The sequence below is a fragment of the Macrobrachium nipponense genome, chromosome 5 (assembly GCF_015104395.2).
Source record: "Macrobrachium nipponense isolate FS-2020 chromosome 5, ASM1510439v2, whole genome shotgun sequence".
NCBI lineage: Eukaryota > Metazoa > Arthropoda > Malacostraca > Decapoda > Palaemonidae > Macrobrachium > Macrobrachium nipponense.
This window is the reverse complement of record NC_061107.1, coordinates 12,731,946-12,748,609: the sequence shown is the minus strand read 5'-3', so window position 1 is coordinate 12,748,609 and position 16,664 is coordinate 12,731,946.

The following is a 16,664-nucleotide window of genomic DNA, read 5'->3' as shown; positions in this document are numbered from 1 at the left end:
TATATATATATATATATATATATATATATATAATGAATAGATTTTTCTTTCTCATTCTCATAAGAATGAGTGAAACAGAAGAAACTACAACATTTTAAGTCTTTTGCGATGTGAAATTCTCTCGCCTCTCGAGGTGGCGTCAGTGGCAAACGAAAGGAAAGAGTCGAAGAAAATACTCCTTTTTTAAGCACTAACTGAACGTGACGTTTACTGATTTTATTGGGAAATTATTATCCGCTTCCTTGAACCGTTTTTTACCTTGGAAGATCTTCTCGAAGTTTGTTAAAGTTTCTCGGATTTTCCCATTCGTTAAATCATACTGTTTTTTATCCATCTAAAATTTACTTTCTTTGTATACTTTATCCATTCAAGATTTACGTGCGTTGAGTCTTGATTCCGAAATATGGATTCTTTTCGAAGACCTTGTCAGTTAGGTTTGATGATAGTCATCTTATGGAAAAATATCTTATCGAAAAACAAGTCTGGATTTCATTGCTAATTGAGGGACAAGGAAATCCCTCTCGATGTAATAAAATTCTTTTTTTCAACTGCACTCCTTTACGAAGGAGAGGAGGACTCAGTAATGTATTCTAAATGTCTGAAAGTCCTAAAGGCTAAAAAAATCTAATGGAAAAAAGAAATTATGTACGCAAGTCTTCAAAAAGCTCAAAAGTCACCGTTAATAGTAGATTCACATCACCCGTGCATCTGATACCTAGGCCAGTTCCTTAAGACGCTCCTAATAAGCTGTTGAGAAGCCAATCACAAGGCTGGAAACTCTCAGTCTCTCGAGAGATTAAACATTCAGGATGTATGTTCCGCCTCTCCTGAGGGATACTTTTGACATCCAGTCAGGAGCGTCGTAAGGGACTGGCCTATTTAAAAATGCCTTTTGATTCATTAATGAATTGCGATGCAGTGACTGTTATCACGATCGCGGGAAATAGTGCTATGGGTACGTGGTGTAATGAACAGCTTTCTGTTTCCTGGTGAATGGACCAAACAATACAATATACGTGGCAGTAGGTACATACTATACTGTGTCATACTGCAATATAAAATAATAGTAAAATCTTGGTCATTTGTCGAATCCTTACATATGTGTTTGAAGGTTCCTAAATAAAAACGTTACAAACATCAGGTAGATTTTAGATTTATTAATAAAATTAAATTTTTCTGCTTGTCTTTTGTTATTTAAAAATAGTTTACTCGACATTTTGTGATTTTTTTAATTATGTGCTACCATCTTTATCATCTTTACTGCTTGGCAGTGTCATGTTAAATTAAGTTATTTCATTGTTTATAAATAAATTCGGCCTTCGGCAGGAGTAAATGCTAACTGCCCTTCTTTTGATTAGTGAATGGCCATTAACTCTTTTGTTTACTTATTTTTTCGAGTGTTTGGTCTTTAGTGAGAAACCGTGGACGAGACTATGCTGCCTGGAATGACGAGTTCGGACCCTACCTTGATCTCAGACGTGGATCCTAATTTAGCAGTCGTTGGTGACGCCTTTTTTTCTCTCTCTTCTCTCTCAATAATAAGGAATTGTTCCTTTGGAGGATTGTTTCGCTGGTGTCTTTGAGCCACCCGCGGTAAATTGTACACTTCTTTGGATCACGGGCCTACCGTATGCAGGGGTGTATTGTCACCTGCGATAGCCACCTTCGCTTATCGTCTCAAAGTGTATTTTGTGTCAATTGCCCTTCGCTTTAGCGTTATTTTCCCCGCCTGAGAATCCCGCGGGAAGACGGCGGTGCTGTCGTTCCTCCGTCCCGCATGTTGGAAGTACTATTGCCTGCCCGTGGATCCAAAGAGCGTCATCACATCTGCTACGTGCTCGTCTGTGGACCGAGGGTCCGTTAGGAGGAAACGTAGGGAGTCATTAACCAGGTAAAGTTACGATCTCTTTCATTATCGTTATGGTACGCCCAGCCGTTTACTGGGCGGTGTTAATGATACTCCCTCTGATGCTGATGAACGTTTCGTCCCCTCTCTGTCGTCTATCCATGTATGGATATGTACTGTTATAAGTTTATTTCCCGGATAGTTAATACAGTGTTGAGATATATACATGTATCCTTACAAAATTATGACCCTCAGCATAATTCTTTTATGTGAATGTATTTAAGTATTTATGCATTTAGTTTAATGTGGTATGTGCATTTGTATGGTGTCTCGTGTTATATTTTATTATTGGGTATTGCGTTTAGCCTTTAGCGTATGTGTGTAGGTAGGTAATTTTAAGGTTTTCTGCCTTTTCATTTCTCCTGTCTTCCTTCTGCTTATCCGTTTAGTAATAGGGTAGAGGTTGTTGATATTTGTGGGCCCGGCTTAATTATGTGAGCCATACTTTTGATCTGCTTAGATTTTTGTTTTTTCTATGCTAGGGTTTAGATTATTAGTATAGGTCAACCTTTTGTATTTAGAGGACTCAGTATATTAGTCCTCTAGGTCATTTTGTAAGACATCGGTGTTTGTCTTAGGAGCTTTATGTTACTCCTTATACAAGGTTGAATTTATTTAAGTGGACTGTAATAAATGTTGTTAGATTTTTCCAGTGTTTTTGTTCTGTCTTCCCTCATTTCACCGAGTTACATAAATAATGTACTGCCTACGACTCCTTTAAAAATTAAAGTTTTAAGAACCAGAACTATGGCCTACACAGGTCGTAACAGCCAGTCATTACTCTACGATTTCAGTAACAAAGGCCAGTTATATTAAATATTAAACAAGAATAAGGAGTCAATTTCAGTAGTAAATGCCAGTCATATTAAAAAAAAAAACAAGAACTAAGGCGTCAAATATCAGGCAACATATCTCGCAGGAAGAATTGTATTCCCAAAACTACAAAATAGCAATCAAAATCATTTCAGTCGATGTAGCTTTTGGCTCAAATGATTCCCAGGAGGAAACTTTTCATGAAATGTTTCTTGAATTATCAATCATACAAGAATAAAGAATACGCAGGAATGTAATATATTTTGAATTTAGATTGCAGAGGATATACCGAGTACTCTTTCTACATATAAAAATCGGTTGTATTTCGCCATCTATCATTGGGTGGAATAATTCATCCCTTCCAGAAGTTCACTTTATTTATTTTCGTTTCATAAGCTCAACAAATACAATAAATGAATTATTAATTTGAATTCCATTTTTCCCGTGTTGCATTGCAAATCACCAAACCGTACGGAATGCATTAGAAATAAAGTGAAGAGCAATGCACTCTGAAAGCCAAACGCAGCTGGCTTTGGTGTCAAGCATAAAAGAATGCTGAATTTTGACCTTCTCGAGAATGAATGCGATTTTTTCCTGCATGCCATTAACACAGCGCCTGGGGGCATTGGGCATTGCTCTTTAGTCAGAATTGCAACCCAAATCAAAACGCGAAAATGGGAAAAAGCGAACCCTGACATATTTCCATATTAAGGTAAAAGTGAAGCAATTGAACCAAATGTCGAAGTTAGCTATAGGTCAACCGTAGTCAGAATTGGTGCAGGCAAAAGGACCGATGATGAATTGGGACTTTGGAAATAATGAGCGACTCGGGATAAGATTCCAATACTGGGGAAATATGGAAATGCAATTATAGTATGAAAGAAGACAACATATATCCAGAAGAATGTCAACTGTGACTGATATGAAAACGCCTAAAACCATTATAAAAATATCTACGTAGATATGTTACTTAAGAACAATTCTGAGATGATTATGGGTGCCCGATGTGACTTCACTCTTATAAGAGGAGTTAAAGCATTAACTGAGCTGTCTTGCAGTGTATGGTTTGAATGAATAATCAAAGACATAGACGTAAACTTTCGCGAGAGAAAGCGGTATACGATGAATATAATCTAGGTTAGTAGATGCCATAGTTATATGTCCATAAATTCCCACTAAAATTACAAGTATTTATTGCTCAGAAACCATATAACATAGCGTGATGCAGTTTTTTTTGTAGATTGTTCAAAATTTCCTCAAGTTTACATTCAGAGGACTTCTTGCAATACATTCCACATGTGCACCTCCTGTTGCCCTCACAAACAGTTGACGTTGATATGGTGCAGCCTGTATGGAGGAATGTATTGCATGAATTGCTCTGAATGTAAACTTGAAGAAATGTAGAATATTCTACAAAAGAACTGCATTACTCTATGTTATATGGTTTCCGAGCAATAAATACTTGTAATGGTACTGGGACTTTATGGACACCCTGTATAAGTGATTGAGCAGATGACATTACGCTTATGAAGGAACTGAAGCCTGATGGTAGAAGTCTTTCATTCATTTTACTAATAATCAGTGGAATTGATACTAAGACTCGTACGTTTAAGTACCATTGCTTTATTTATTTATTTATTTATTTATTTGTTTATTTATTTATTTATTTATTTTTGTATCGCTGTTGCATATGCAAATGTTGCTTCTGTTCGCTAAATATCTTGCGCGCTTGTTCTTCATTTTTTCTCAGTTTTATTTTTCACGCAAGTGAACGTATTACTTTCGTTATATATATATATATATATATATATATATATATATGTATAAAATTTGGTTTTCCAGGTATTGGGAATTGCAATAGTCTATCAACAAAGAGACTGAGATGGCCAATTCTATACCCGGATTATCCGCGCTGTAGTGCGGTGGGGGCATTGTTGTCTTAGTTTCTGTTCCGTGAATCGTTAAAAGTAAACTTTAAAAGGGTACAAAATATCGCAATATCTCCGAAATTGAAGTAAGCGAGGCGGCAAAAGTATTGCACGTTGTAAAATGTCCCTTGAAGGTCGCAAGAGTTACGGGTCAGGCGACGATCAGTTCAAGAATTTTACTGCTGAACATATCTTTAGAACGATAAATCCACATTGCATTTTAAAAAGGAAATAACCTCGTATTTACTATTGACGGAAACGTTCGGACTATACTGTCAGTTCGTTTCTCCTTTCCACTTTTATTACGTTTTCTTCACATTGCTGAATGAAACCTGTGTCATTCTCTCGTTTCTCCTTTTAAGCAGTTGCGTTTTGAAAGGTTGCCGCGTATTTTATCCGATTATATTCCACGATGCTCCAGAATATACCTTACAACAATTTTTGGAGTACATGGAGGTTTTCGTAACACCGAAAAATAGCCTCCTGTCACATAATACTTTGCAAAGTTATATGACTGTCATTAGCGCAGACTCAAATCATAAGTAACAGTGAAGTATTGATTCATTCCTGGAACGTATAACGATGATTTCGTCAAAACACTACGCTGCAAAAAAAAAAATGAATACATCGCAAAGGATCCACAGTTTCATAATTTTTCCCTCAGTTGATAAATGCAGGACAGCGGCGAATCTCTATTTGTCAAAGAAAATGAGTGATGGTATAGGGAGTCTCTCAGATCTTCTCACCTTCCTGTGTATTATACGATAACTGACATAGTATTTTATGTGCCACAGCGCTCGGTATAGTGGGAAACTGTGAATTATGAGAAACAGCGATATTCCATGACATAAAAAGGTGTTTCAGTAATGTCCTGAAGGGGATTATAAAACCATGAGAGCTCGGTGAGAGGATATGCACCTGTAAGCCACATTATCGCCCTTTGCCCTAAAAAAGCTCTATTATTATTATTATTATTATTATTATTATTATTATTATTATTATTATTATTATTATTATTATTATTATTATTATTATTATTATTGGGAAAATAAATCCACAGTAGTATGTTTGTTTGATTTTGTTATTTAAAATATATAAAGCAGAAAGCTTCCGATGACCTTCACGGTCCTCCTTGTCAATCTGACTATAATTACAAAAAGTAACTACACACTAACTTTGTTTTCGACTTATGTTAACAAATAGGTTGTTGTAGCGTCTCATGGCTGTGTCGGTTTGGTCTTGGCCTAGCCACCTCGGTGGCCGCGAGTTTGATTCTCGGGTATTCCATTAAAACGTCAGAGATGTGTATTTCTGGTGATAGAAGTTCACTCTCGACGTGGTCCGGAAGTTACGTAAAGACATTGGTCCCGTTGCTGAATAACCACTGGTTCCATGCAACGTAAAAACACCATACAAACAAAAACGACCCATGCTTGACCTGGACAAGAGATCCTATGCTGTAAATACCAGTATACCAGAATCCTGTTTTAATAAAAGATCACCCTCAGCATTTTTATAATTTTTAGAAATTCCCAGTATGAATATTGGCCAGTTACTCACAAACATCGCTGAGCCAGAGAAGCGGATGATAAGAAAAGGTAGAAAAAAAACAATACGTAACATTTGTCTAAAAGGGGGTCGGGGCTTTGACCAATATTGTAATATTATTATTATCATTATTATTATTATTATTATTATTATTATTATTATTATTATTATTATTATTATTATTATTATATACATAAAGATGCAATTCATTGACTACGCCAAATTAATGTAAACAAATTATATAAAAATTTATATACAAAAAAAGCTCTTAAAGAATTTAAAGAGAAAATATCATAAACTATGTCTGAAAGCATTGTTTCTTTTGTTTTACCAATTAGCCGAAAAAAAAACCTTACACTTGTGGTATACTTGTCTGTGATTATACCAATAACCGAGTGAGGTTTCTGCGTAGCTCCATCAAGTTTAATCTATGTTTACAAACAAAAAATGCCAAACTTTGCTTATAACGGCCAAAGTATATCTATTTATGATTTATGGTAATACTGAGAAAGCCCATATGACAGCGTTGATGGTTAACGCAAGTTTGGAGACGTTGGTTATATTGACACCAAATGGAGTAAAGTTAAAACAGTGTCAGTAATGGTATGGTTGCTGCCATGTAAATGAACCATAATCAATAGCAAGAAATACTAAAAGCAAGTAAAAAAAAATATGCTGAAGTTTCTTTGGCAAAATCGAGTTTTCCGTACAACCCATAATTCTGTATGACCCGCTGCCCATGAAACTTTAAGCCACCTCCCGGTGGTGGCCTGTCCTATAGCGTTGCCAGACGGATGACCATGGCTAACTTTAGTCTTAAATGAAATATAAACTATTGAGACTAGAGGGCTGCAATTTTTTATGTTTGATGATTGGAGAGTGAATAATCAACTTAACAATTTGCAGCTCTGTAACCTCAGTATCTTTTAAGATCTGAGGGCGGAGAGTAAAGTGCGAACGGACAGGCAATAGTTTTTTTTTTTTTTTTTTTGCAGAAAACTGAAAAAGAACATTGCTGTCATTAGAAAGAAATTCAGTATGTAAAATAACTGACTAACTTTAGCAAGGGTTAAATTCGAAATTTATCAAAAAGATTCAATGTCATTAATTTAAAACTAAGTATAATGAACTTTAGTCAGGCAGGTACTTACGTAGTAGTCTATGAAATTTTGGCAATAGTGAATGACTTCAATTTGCCACAGAATAGATATAAAATCTGTTATACATTTATAACATTGTACTGCTCGTCGTCATTATGCTAATGACGAAAGTAGGTCCTAATTATGCAGATTCCTGTTTTAAAGTCGGAATACTGCTTGCGGCTTTGAATACATAGAATTTTTCCAACAAAAATATTATTATGCACTTTGTTATATTTAACCAGCAAGTAGAGTTGACAGAACAGCAAATGAAATATTTCTCATATTCTTTATCCTTTTATATTATCCAGTTATCACATATTTTCAGCAAAATAAATATTGGGATTACGTATATTACGAGACGAGACGCCTATTACTATATTTGTACAATTATCGCATTGTTTTGAAATTACGTTTTTGATAAGAATGTTTCCTGACACTGATCTTTATGACCATTTTTAGGGCTTCATATGATCTGTTTTGAAGTAAAAAATGGATAAATAAATATATTTAGGGTAATTGTCAAATATTGCTAAGTAATGACAACGTTCACGCTGATGGAACTTAACATCTAACGTATTCGACATTTCTCTGCAGAGCTGTAAACTTAATTAATTTTCCACGACTTGAGGAAAGATGTCTTTCATTATCATACCTTTGTACCATATCACTTTGCTTTTCATAATCGTAGTGAAAGTTCATATAACTAATTTTCGCAACTTTAATGAAAATAAAAGTGCCACTGCTATGCAAGAGTAATAAAACTACATGTAAATGACAGAGCACATTAACTAACTTTCAAAAAATATATATATATGCAGATGATAACTTGCTAAATATATGAAGGAACGAAAAGGAAACCGAGAAATGTAAGGACACTCTCTCTCTCTCTCTCTCTCTCTCTCTCTCTCTCTCTCTCTCTCTCTCTCTCTCTCTGTCTGTCTTCCCCACCAAATAATGCAGAAGATAGAAAAGAGGTCCTATCTTCCCCTCCTCTCCTCTCTCTCTCTCTTCTCTCTCCTTTCTGTATCATCTTCCTCTTCTCTCTCTTCCCCACCAAATAATGCAGGAGATAGAAAAGAATTATGTCTCGTGTTCCGAGAGCTTCCTCCATCATGATTCATAATTCAGTGGCAAGGAGAAAGAAAAATCTGTTGGAAGGAGAGGAAATTTGCATGAGAGGATATCCGTAAAAGTGTCCCAAGGGAACTCGGTTTCTCAGATGAGAAAGAATGTCGTCATATCACAAAAATAATTGCATGTCTGTATTTGCGGGGTCTAGGCTTGCATGTGGATTTTTAAATGCTGACATTTATCCAAAAAGAACGGACTGAAATGATTTGACGTATGGTTTTCCAACAATAAGGCGTTGGTCAAAATTAAGGCTGGCTGCAGGAAAAATCAATACAGTGGTCACTGGGACATTAATCTTTTGATTACTGAATGATAAATGAGTTCCAATTCAGTAAAAAAAAAAAAAAAAAAGCCCATAATATTAGCCACTTCATTAATCTGTAAAGATGGCCATCAGCATGGTGGTGCTAGTTGCGCTATCACACAATGCGCCGGCACTAACTTTCCCTCTATATTTCCCTGAGTTCCTCCCGATTTTTAATCAGCAAGGCCTTGTTTGACCCTGCTTCACTTCCAGAACTTTCGAGTCATGCCCACTTCTCACCAACACATCAGCCTAAGAAATGAATCCAACAATGGTGAATGCAGCGTATTTGCTGCCATCAAGCTACAGAGCTGTGAGATGAAGAGCTGGAAATAACAAAGAAGTCGTCATAAGCAGGAATTTTTTACCAAAAAAGACATGTGCTAGACTGGGTAGACTCTGTTGTCTTGTGGATTTTAACTCCACATCAATTCCATTATTTGCAGAGTCAAGTACTCATCATGAAAAAAAAGTTATGTATTAAGTATTTATGTATTAAGTATTTATGATAATAATGAAGAAACAAATCCACTTATATTTAAAGACAAATCTGTATGTTCTCTGGCTAATGACAACCCTCAACAGGACAGATAATGAGGACAAACGACCAAATAGATATTGGCGAACGGAACTGCCTTCACGGACCTGTTTAACGGGAGGAATTCGCTGGTTAATATATCAGCGGAAGAGACAATTTGTAGAAAATGTAAATTAGATGAAGGACCTGAAATTTCCCGAAATTCCTGTGGCCTCATTCTATCGCTATTTTTAAAGCGAACGCTTAATTAAGAGTGTTTGAGCTCAGAGCAAAACTGCCTTATATTATCTAGTCTCATTATACTGTAACGTAACTGGTACGTTATTTAGTTAATTGTTGCCTGAACCTACATGAGAATTGTATCCTAATATGGTATTGTAGGGTTAAGGGTTTTGTTCATAGTTTCAAAAAAATAAAAAAATAAATAAATAAAGAAGAAACGCTGCCGTGATTTGCCTCTCCCCTGGGATTCCTACATTTGGCAGCAGAGCGGCAACCTTCAACACAGTGGGTTACCAGAACTTTCACGGAATATTGACTCCCTTTTCCGACAGCTTTCTGTACAGATTTATCTTTAAATATACTTATGTACATCTACATAATTGTGGATTTCTTTCTCTATTCCAAGACTCCTGCTAATATGAGTATTTTAATAATAATAATAATAATAATAATAATAATAATAATAATAATAATAATAATAATAATAATAATAATAATAATAATAAGAAAGGCTGCAGAAGGAAGTGTAGGGGCACAAATGACCAGCTCCTGATAGACAAAATGGTAATGAAGAAACAGTAGGAGAAGGAAAAACCAACCTAAGCATGGCATGGATAGACTATAAGAAAGCCTTCGACATGATCACCACACATGGCTAATAGAATGCCTGAAAATATATGGGGCAGAGGAACACCATCAGCTTCCTCAAAAATACAATGCGCAACTGGAATACAATACTTACAAGCTCTGGAATAAGACTAGCAGAGGTTAATATCAGGAGAGGGATCTTCCAGGGCGACCACTCACTGTCCCCACTAACTCTTCGTAGTAGAGCTATGATTCCCATGACAAAAGTACTACAGAAGATGGATGCCGGGTACCAACTCAGAAAAGAGGCAACAGAATCACCATCTGATGTTCATGGACGACATCAAGCTGTATGGTAAGAGCATCAAGGAAATAGATACCCTAATCCAGACTGTAAGGATTGTATCTGGGCAAATCAGGATGGAGCTTGGAATAGAAAAATGCCGCCTTAGTCAACATGCAAAAAGGGCAAAGTAACGAGACGGAAGGGATTTAAAGCTACCAGATGAAAAAACAACTCAAAAACACATAGATGAGACAGGATACAAATACCTGGGAATAATGGAAGGAGGGGATATAAAACACCAAGAGATGAAGGACACGATCAGGAAAGAATATATGCAGAGACTCAAGGCGATACTCAAGTCAAAACTCAACGCCTAGGAAATATGATAAAAGCCATAAACATATGGGCAGTGCCAGTCCCGTAATCAGATACAGCGCAGGAATAGTGGAATGGACGAAGGCAGAACTCCGCAGCATAGATCAGAAAACCAGGAAACATGACAATACACAAAGCACTACACCCAAGAGCAAATACGGACAGACTGTACATAACACGAAAGAAAGGAGGGAGGGACTACTAAGTATAGAGGACTGCGTCAACACCGAGAACAGAGCACTGGGGCAATATCTGAAAACAGTGAAGACGAGTGGCTAAAGAGTGCATGGGAAGAAGGACTAATAAAAGTAGACGAAGACCCAGAAATATACAGAGACAGGAGAATGACAGACAGAACAGAGGACTGGCACAACAAACCAATGCACGGACAATACATGAGACAGACTAAAGAACTAGCCAGCGATGACACCTGGCAATGGCTACAGAGAGAGCTAAAGAAGGAAACTGAAGGAATGATAACTGCGGCACAAGATCAGGCCCTAAGAACCAGATATGTTCAAAGAACGATAGACGGAAATAACTCTCCCCATATGTATGAAGTGCAATACGAAAAATGAAACCATAAACCACATAGCAAGCGAATGCCAGGCACTTGCACAGAACCAGTACAAAAAGAGGCATGATTCAGTGGCAAAAGCCCTCCCACTGGAGCCTGTGCAAGAAACATCAGCTACCTTGCAGTAATAAGTGGTACGAGCACCAACCTAAGGGAGTGATAGAAAACAAAAGATCACGCAAAGATCCTCTGGGACTATGGTATCAGGACGGATAGGGTGATCCGTGCAAAAAACAGACCAGACGTGACGTTGATTGACAAAGTCAAGAAGAAAGTATCACTCATTGATGTCGCCATACCATGGGACACCAGAGTTGAAGAGAAAGAGAGGGAAAAAATGGATAAGTATCAAGATCTGAAAATAGAAATAAGAAGGATATGGGATGCCAGTGGAAATCGTACCCTAATCATAGGAGCACTAGGCACGATCCCAAGATCCTTGAAAAGGTGGATCTAGAAAAACTAGATTGGCTGAAGTAGCTCCGGGCCTCATGCAGAAGAGTTGTTATCCTAGAAAACGGCACACATAGTAAGAAAAGTGATGGACTCCTAAGGAGGCAGGATGCAACCCGGAACCCCGCACTATAAATACCACCCAGTCGAATTGGAGGGACTGTGATAGAGCAAAAAAAAAAAAAAAGAAAAAAAAAAAATAATAATAATAATAATAATAATAATAATAATAATAATAATAATAATAATAATAATAATAATAATAATAATAATAATAATAATAATAATAATAATAATAATAATAATAAAATTTATAAGTATCAAGACCTGAAATTAGAAATAAGAAGGATATGGGATATCCCAAGATCCCTGAAAAGGAACCTGGAAACATGACATGCTGAAGTAGCTCCAGGACTCATGCAGGAGAGAGTGCTCCTTGAAACAGCGCACAAAGTTCTCAAAGTGATCGATTCCTAAGGAGGCCGAACGCATCCCGGAACAACACTTTTTTTTAAAACCTTTACCCGGGACCCGGGACGAATAGGATGACTGTGATAGACAAAATAAATAGATAAATAATAATGGTATTTGTTTGCAAAGCCACCTGATCTTGAAGGAAACCAAAGCTGATAACCTTAGATTATCCTTCTACATTCAACATCTTATCCGGTCTTCCTGATATAAAGAAAAGCTGTGCAAAGTTTGTACTGTGAGCTTTTTGATTTTCTGATGCGCAGTCACATACTACCAGTGAGTTATCAAGGGATTTGCGTGATCTCCTTAGCTTCGGCCCTTCGGGGAACTCCTCGCTATTTTTTGGCTGATCTTTGGGGGAGAATTGGTTTCCATTATGAGAGAATCATCCGTCATGCACAAATAACTTAAGCAGATATTTTACTTGGAAGTTTGCAGCATGAATTATGCACGATTACTTTCACTTTAATGAAGTTGGATTTATAAGAATTAATCTTATTAGAGGTACTAATACCAATTAGTATCCTTAATAACAATTTACTATTGCCTTAATACCAATTAACTAATACCAATTAAGTATTGCCTGTTTTCCGTTGTTTTAATATTTACGTTACTCTTATTCTTAATACCGTTTAAAGCTCAGCGTTTCTCTGAAGTACATTTTATGAGGGTTAATCACTACAGTAGCGGAAAAATCGAGCGGTAATAATCTATTGTCCCACACTCAAGGAACTCAAGGGTATAGGGATGGTTAGGAAATGCCTTAATTATTATCATAAAATTTCCGAACACAATCAGGAAAGGGAATACCTTGTTAAATAACTTATCACGAAATTTATTTAACATTTCATTAATTTATTTTTATATAAAGTTACATTTATACGCGAGTGTGAAAACCCCTAACCCAAAAAATGCACAAGGAGATTAAAACCTAAGTCAGAAAATACTAGGTAAAGTTATTTTACAATTAGGCCATTTATAGAATTTCAGTAGCTTTAATCCACATTAACACAAGAAGGTTGCGAAGTGACTGAGTGCATTCTAATGTGCAGAGGAGGAGCTATGCATGTGGCTTTCCATTTAAACATAGCTCCAGATGATGTTATAAAGAGGTCCTCACAACGCCGCTGTGAAAGGACTTGACCTTGCCACTGCACAAGTTCCCGCTAAAAGGTAAAATCAGGGACGTGAATATCTAAAAATCTCAAACTAATTTCTGACATACACCCGCCAAAAAATCTAAATATCAATTAAATATCAATTAAATGCAGCCCAGAAGTAAAAATTAACTTATCCAATCAATAATCAAGCCATGTGAAAAACTGTATAACCTAAATAGTAACAGGTTCATATATCTCGTACAGTGCATATTATATAATACAAGTTAGTGTTTACTTCCTTTGGACACTAGAGCAAGGACAAGTCCCGTACGCTTACCCTTAAATATGTCGACTGGGTTCTGACTAAAATTCCGAAGAAAAAATAATTTCATGGGAGGGTGGCTACGTCCAGGGATGGACATCCGTTTTGGAGGCTCGTTTGGATAATTAGGGCTTCATGATGATTTGGTGAACCTTACAAGACCTTGACGACATCGATGGCAATTTCGTAATGATTTTCAATAATCTTGATGTATGAATAAGGTTCACAGGTGTTAACTTCACCTCAGGTACAATGGAATCCTCGAACAAAAATACATACATCTGAAAGAATTTCAGATTAATATAAAATCCCAATGTTCGTTATTCACTCCTTTTTCGGCCAGTTGATTTAGTATGAGTGATGGACTGGGTCTGGCTGTACATTTCTCAAACAGGTGTGAAAAATCTTTGCACATTGGGTTGTAACTACAACCCAATGGGCAATTAGCGCGAGGACCTTCCCCGCAATAGTGCCGCTGTTACTAAAAAATTTAAAGTTTTTTTTCAATACAGTAACCTGGGCACTCCTCGGTAAAATCTTAAAAGGGAAAAACAATAACTGTTGGTAGCAATGACCATGTAGCAGCAAGGGACTGAGGTGACATTTTCTTTTTCTCTTTCTCTCTTGCTCTCACTCTCGCTCTCTCTCAACCAATCTCACACGATTACCTAAGGTAACAAAATCAGATTCGTTGAACTACAAAAATACATTATTCAAGAACAAAAGGATTAATTGGTTCTTAACAGACTGATAACTGAAAAGTTAAGTTCAAATCCAAATACCAAATAACCCTGGCGGGGATCGAACTAAACCCGTCCACCCCTTTCTCTACAACAACTAACATTAGTGAGTTATAAAACTAGGCAAGTCATAGCACAATCTTATAAGTAGCACCATAACCATGGAACTATCAGTTAAATTCCCATTATCAAATAAGTTCCCCACCAAATCCATAATCCAGAAACATCTTGAAACATAAGGATCACATATAAATAAATTGCAAATAAACTAAAATTAGATCAATCAAAAATTCATATGAAAAAGATCATTTCTGAAACAAAGCTTAAAACTACAAAGACAAGGCCACACTTGGGCCTTAAATGTAAGTATGCTTACCCATTCAACAAATTCACACTAATTAAAATTATACTTAAAGGAGGTCATCCTGGCCCTTTGCCAACTTCGTATAGTTCTCCATCTAAGTTATCTTACTCTCCCATTATGTAGGGGAATCACTCCTACTTATGCAAGCACAAATTCATTCACAAGGCACTCCTACATACGTGTTGTCACTAATTCGTCATAAGTTCATGACGTCATACAGATCATTACATGCCCATAAATCTACTCAAAACCAGATTCAAAAAGCATATCTGCTTCCACCTTTACACGGGCATAGGACGTGGTCTGTTCTGCTTAGGCAGCGACCTTCGACATCGCGCCACCCAAGGAGGTTGCGTCAACATTTTCTAAGCCAATCCTGAGTCTTGTCCTTTAGACCTCTGTTTCCACGGAGAGTCAAAATGATGACATCTACGTTTCAAAGAATGTCATATTCATCACATCCGATTATCAATAAAAAAAAGACAATTCAAAGATACCGAATCATATTTATAACGGTGTTTTAATTATATTCTCAATACTGCTCCGTCACCACCTCTGAATGTCCTCAATCAGCCACAGTTATAAAAAAAAAAATTATAAGAACAACACATTGGCCGGCTCATGTTCATCATTATTATATCATACTATAATAGGCTAATGTGTATCTGTCTGTCTGTCTGTCTGTCTGTCTGTCATTCAATCACGGCCAAAACGGCTGGTCAGATGGCATGGAACTTGGCAGGGTTTATAGTGGGGACCCTAAGATGGTTCGTAATGGGGTTTCATCCAACCTAACCCCCAGTCCTTTGTAGGGGGCTGGGGTTGAGAAGGGATTCCCTGAAACGGAGATGTTTCTGGCCATAAAACGAGGCTGGTTATTCCTGTAGACTTAGTTACTTTACGATTTTTCATACATAATTTCTGTACAACTTCCCCGGAGAAAGTCGCGAATATTTCAGCTTGGACACAATAGAAGATGAAAATTATCATCAATATCCACAAGATTTTTAGAGTAACTTAAATCCATCGGGACTGCCAGTGCACAAAATAATGTTGAAGAAGTACTGCCCGGTAATGTTGCTTCGGAATTTCGATCCTGCCAATGGACATAATAAAAAGGAAACTGACAAGTTCCTACTTTCTACTTTTTTTTAGAAGACAGGATCATAAGAGCATTTATCAGTATCCATAACGCACTGACATACACGTTGCATCTTTGCAGTAACATAATGAAAAGAAAGATACTATATTATTCGTATCACTGCGCAAAGCAATTGACAAAGAAACGAACCAATCAAGATCCCTGTTCCGTTAAATAAAAGTCACCGACAAGAGAGAGAGAGAGAGAGAGAGAGAGAGAGAGAGAGAGAGAGAGAGAGAGAGAGAGAGAGAGAGAGAGAGAGAGCCATTTAACGACATTAATGAGAGAGAGATAGAGAGAGGAGATAATTTGTGATTTAAGAGCTAAGTAATCCGATAATACCATCACCGTCTTCGTTACTTGGCTTACATTGAGAGAGAGAGAGAGAGAGAGAGAGAGAGAGAGAGAGAGAGAGAGAGAATCATTAAAAGAGAGTAAACAATATATTATTCGTATCACTGTGCAAAGCAATTGACAAAGAAACGAACCAATCAAGATCCCTGTTCCGTTAAATGAAAGTCACCGACAAGAGAGAGAGAGAGAGAGAGAGAGAGAGAGAGAGAGAGAGCCATTTAACGACATTAATGCACTACAAGTTTATAATTTTATCTTGCTATCGAAAAATGAGAGAGAGATAGAGAGAGGAGATAATTTGTGATTTGAGAGCTAAGTAATCCGATAATCCCATCACCGTCTTCGTTACTTGACTTAC